The following is a 5,447-nucleotide window of genomic DNA, read 5'->3' as shown; positions in this document are numbered from 1 at the left end:
ATTCTTGGTTCAACTCTCAAGTGTTTTTTTCATGGTCAGTTTAGTGCCACAAGTTTTGCATTTTGGGGCTTGTTTTGGTAAGTTTGTTGTTCAAAATGGTCCCCAAGCACTGTGCTAAAGTGCTATCTCCTTTTTGTTGTTGTTTTGTTTTTTGGTTTTTTATGTGTATGGAAAGAAATTGTGGTGTGTCTTCTGGAGAAAATATCTGTGTTAGATTAATTTCATATAGGCGTGAGTTATAGTGCTACAGGCTGTGAGTTCAATGGTCTATCCAGAGAAAGGGAGAGCCAATTCTCTGATCTGTACATGAGGCTGCAGTGGAAAGTGCTAAAGTAACATCTACAGCTTATGATGAAGTTATGGAAAGGACAGAAGGGCGGCTAAATACGGGGATTCATGAGATGATGACTGGTTAAAAACAAAACAAAACAACAGCAACCCATGGTTGACAGCATTGTTGTGAGGCTGAAAACCAAAGAAACTTATGTTCATGTTACCAGGGTGAGGATCATGGTAAACCCTTCTCAGCTAGTGTTTTATTCTACAGAAATACTGCATATAATTAAACAAATGTTGCATATAATTAAACATTATAAATTTCTCAGTTGAAGAAAAGTTGTAACCAAAAGCTTTCCAAAACATAATCTTATATTTCCCCTTGGAGCAATGGCTCAGTATTCACTAATTCAGTGTTCACAGTTCTTTATGTAGTGTAACTACTGCTGGGGTGTCTGGGGGGCTCAGTCAGTTGAGCATCTGCCTTTGGCTCAGGTCATGAAACCAGGGTCCTGGGATCGAGCCCCATGTCAGGCTCCCTGCTCAGCGGAGAGTCTGCTTCTCCCTCTCCCTCTGCCCCTCGCCCTGCTTGTGCTTGCTTGTCTCTCTCAAATAAATAAAGAAAGAAAATCTTTTTTAAAAATGTAACTACTGGGGCACCTGGGTGGCTCAGTACGTTAAGTGTCTGCCTTCGGCTCAGGTCATGGTCCCAGGGTCCTGGGATCAAGCCCCATGTCAGGCTCCCTGCTCAGGGGGGAGCCTGCTTCTCCCTCTCCCTCTGCCTGCCACTCTCCCTGCTTGTGCTCTCTCTCATTGTCAAATAAATAAATAAAATCTTTAAAAAAATGTAACTACCGCAAATAACAAGAATCAACTGAGAACCATAATTTCCTCTTATTTTAATTTACATATCTTTTATTATACTTGCAATTGGACTTCTGATATTTAATAACCACACTTCTCCTTTGTCAAGAGGCAGTATAGGGTAGCAGTTAAGGACATGTATACTCTATGAAATGATATTCTGGCTCAATGTTCAACACCAAGACATCTGTGTTCTAAAATGTTTTCTTCCATTCATATGTGAATTTCTTCATATTGCTTTTACTTTCTGAACTTTTCACTTATAAAAATGAGGGCATACATTTTCCAATTCTAAGATTTTTGGTTTTATAATCTGTAAAATGAGGATGTTATATCCTATATCAACTCTAACTTCATTACCATAATGTACATTTTGGGAATCAATGACTACCGTAATCTTGACTGGAGGCAGAGTGTAACCGGATGGGATGGTCTCTTGAGATGTCTATGTTCTGTGATTCTGTCTTGAAGGGCTAATATATCTTAAGAATTTTAAAGTGATAATATTCTTGGGAGTTGCTACATATATAATTTTGGATTGTTGGGCTAGTCTAAATTCCTGGTATTATGTTGACTTAGTAAATGAAACCTGGACTCTTATTTCATCAAATAACAATTCCAATTCTTATTCTGTATTATTATAACATTATCTATCTCGTTCTTAATGTCTTCACCTGTCTCCAATTGTGCCTAAGTTACCCTGGAGACAAATCAACAGGTTTACTTCCTAATATACTTGACTATCACATAATTGCTGCTAATAAGTGAAGAAATTTATGATAATTTCAGCTAAAGAAAACTATAATCACCAAAACATATACTTGAGATGCTCAAATTCCAACTGCAATAAAAATAAACTTCAGTGCGTAGTATGTAGAAGAGGAAAAGTTAACAGTAGAAAGCCATTCTTGTGACAGAATTTGTAACTCTTCTCCAAGATGTTGAGTTTTTCACTCGGTCTTCTACACCTTTCCATTTAACCAAATGTTTTTCAGATGCCTGTTCACACTTGCTTTCTTATAATCAGGCCGAGAATATATTCACATCTTTGTATAAATTGTGCTCTGATATATCTAGCTCCCCACAGTAATGGATAATTAATAAATTCCCAGAAGTTTCCAATCCAGAATTATAACATCTTCTTAGAAATTTTTTTTGTAATTACCAATGATGCTGGTATTTAAATGGTTAGTTATTGATGACAGAAAGCATACATTCTGGAAAGGAATTGATTTATCTATGGGTAGCAAACATTTGTCATTTTTAGCTATCTGGTATCTTTTTTTATAACTTCTCTATATCTTGATAATTTCCCATACTTTTTTTTGCCTCTTTAAAGGAGAATCCAGAAAACTCACTTTTCTAGACTCCTTTGGCCATAGGCTGAAAACAGGGAATCCATATTCTGTCACTCACAATCTGTAAGACTGATCCAAAAGTCAGCAACCTGAGTAGGTAACATCCATTCTTCTGGAATGGGTGGTAGCTGGGATTTGTAGCATTTGGCTTTAGGAGGAATGTCTTTAATGGACCAAATCTTTGTGTGTTGCTGGATACATAGCCTCTCCCCTGTTTTCACTAACCCGTTTAATAAAACTATGATTTCCCTTGTATTCCTTAACAAATTGTTTCTCTACTTAGATTAGGCAGAATGCATTCTGTTGTTTGCAAATTTAAAATATTAAAATATTAATTTAAAATATTCAAAGATTTGGGGGTGCCTGAGTGGCTCAGTCAAATGTCCAAATCTTGGTTTTTGGGTCAGGTCATGATCTTAGGGTTGTGACATAGATCCCCATAGGGGCTCCATTCTGGTTGGAGAGCCTGCTTAAGATTCTCCCTCTGCCCCTCCCCCCTTAGCTTGTGTGTGTGTGTGTGTGTGTGTGCACGTGCGCGCGTGCACTCTCTTTCTTTAAAAAAAATTCAAAGATTTTTATCAAAATGCTATACACAAAGGTTTTAAAAGTGAAAGAGTTATAATAAATATCAGACACCTCTCTACCTTTGTTCCTTTCTAGTCCATTACCCAGACACATTCACTTTCAACAACTTTAGTTGATTTGTCTGATATTTCCCCCTCCTCCATATACAAATTATACATACATATAACTTTTTCTTTATCACATGTAGATATTACTTATTGATTATATATTTCTCTTTTATATTCACCTCTCTTCCCTTCCTCTATCTTCCCAATATCTTTGTAAAATATTTGCTTAAATCATTGGTCAGTTTTACTGTGTAGATATTGTCTATTAACAAATGAGGTAGATATTATATTTTATCTTTTTTCAGTCTTTTGCTTACTTAGAGTTAATTGCTTTGCTCCCATCTTGTTTTGTTTGATTTTCAATATACCTTTTCAATCTACCTCTGTCGGATCACTCAAATACTCATTACTATCTTTTCAAATGTTCAAATAAATCTGATCATTTGGAGATTTTACCCCTCTGCCTGTTTCAGTCTGTACTAGCTGCTTTCTAGACTAAGCTTAGCATGGCTGTCCTGGTGGGTCTCTACTTTTTGGCTTTCTTGTTTTGGATCCCCTATTTTAGGTACCAGTCTACCTCTTTCTTGTTTTACCACGCACATCCTACAGTGGCTTCCTGAAAATGGACACATGGGATTCAGAGTCCCTGCACTTTTGTACATTTTGTATTCACTCCTCATGCATCAACATTTGAGTATAATATTGAATGTTTTTCCCATAGCATTTTTCTATGAGCAGCACTTCTCTTTTTAATAAGAAATAATTTTTTCTTGTGTTTTAATTCATTTGATGCAAATTAACTATTAACTCATGGCCATTACTAAGTGAATATAACTGGCATATGCATTTTTAGGTGGGCATTTTCATATCTGAATATATTTTGCCACCACTGAAAGAAACTAAATACCTTACAGTGTGAAATTTGTGAAATATCTTATATATCATCAAAATAATGTGAACAATGTGCATATATCACTTTTTGGTTATCTTCTTCAAGACCCAAGAATATTTGGTGAACTGTAAAGAATAATTGGACTTATGACTTGATATCTGTTGCCAGTTGGAAGAATTAGAACTCTGCTTTATATATTATCATTTCTAACACAGTCTACCAGATAAATGCTAAGATTCACAGGTGTATGATGACTTTTTTGTGCTGTTGTTTACTGCCAGAAATCCTGGCTTCTACCATTAATACAAAGACCTTCTGAAACGAAAGTCCAAAAATATGAACTTTAAGATTTTAACATTAAGATAAAAAATGATGTAAAAAGTGTTAACTACAATATAAAAGGTAGTTTCTATGACAGTCAGCTTAGGCCCTCTAAAATTCTGGGCCAAGCTATAAAAGCATCTCTATGAAAAATAGCAATCCTGAAGTGTCTAAATATTTTGTTTTTAGATAATACATCACTTCTGTATTCTGACATAACCTTATGCAGTATTGTACACACAGGAGGTGTTCAATAAATAATGGTATGTGGAATAAATGAGAGATGTAGTAAATGTTTAAATAAGAAAATTCAGAGTTTTTTGCAGTGGAACCCATGTAATTATGTAAATTCTGCCTTAATGTCAAATTAGGAAGTTTCAATATCTAAAAATTTCACTTTCCTGCTCTCTCTGGCAGCACATATACTAAATTGGACCCATACAGAGCAGACTAGCATGACCTGCACAAGGATGACACTTAAAAATTTCACTTTCTCCTCTTCCATTTTCTTCTCAATGTTTTACTCGGGCACCAAATTATATGTCTTGTCACCATCTCTGCCACTTGATTGTTAACTTTAGGAGAATTAGGTCTGTGATTAATTTACTTTTGTCTTTACCTCAGCAGCTACTGTTTTACTTTGTACACAGAAGGTGTTCAATCAGTATCTGTAGGATTAACTTATTAAGTGAATCTTTGATTGACTATCTACCAAGTTCAACAGTATGATAGTACCTTCCCAGTAAAGGAATGAGACATTGAATTTGCATGGAAAAAACATATTAAAGTAAACAATGGGACAATAATATACAGGCAACCTGGATAAATAGGAGGACACACCTTTCAAGAAATTCATCTAAAAATTTCACAATAAATTAATGCCTTTGAGATCCTTGGCAGACATCTTTAAGTAATAAAAGGAGAATATTGACTTTAACCAACAAGGGGCTTAATTAGGGCCCTGATCTTGTTAGGATTAAAATAATACTTTGATAATAGCTATTCAAAGAATTTAATTTCACAAAAGCCTTTTTAAAGAAACAGGCCTTTTGAATCCTATCCATGCAAATACTTGAAGTTTAAGAAGCATTAGAAAGTTGGAAA

At 35.2% G+C, this 5,447-nt stretch overlaps 1 non-coding gene across 1 annotated transcript; it reads left to right on the top strand.

Moving 5' to 3' along the window:
* Positions 1-4,745: 4,745 nt before the first annotated feature.
* LOC113919079 lies at positions 4,746-4,848 on the top strand. The gene has a single exon (XR_003518813.1). It is a non-coding gene; the product is annotated as a U6 spliceosomal RNA (small nuclear RNA).
* The last annotated feature ends 599 nt before the right edge of the window (positions 4,849-5,447 follow it).

The sequence above is a fragment of the Zalophus californianus genome, chromosome 1 (assembly GCF_009762305.2).
Source record: "Zalophus californianus isolate mZalCal1 chromosome 1, mZalCal1.pri.v2, whole genome shotgun sequence".
Lineage (NCBI taxonomy): Eukaryota > Metazoa > Chordata > Mammalia > Carnivora > Otariidae > Zalophus > Zalophus californianus.
This window is presented reverse-complemented; position numbering and strand designations above follow the sequence as displayed.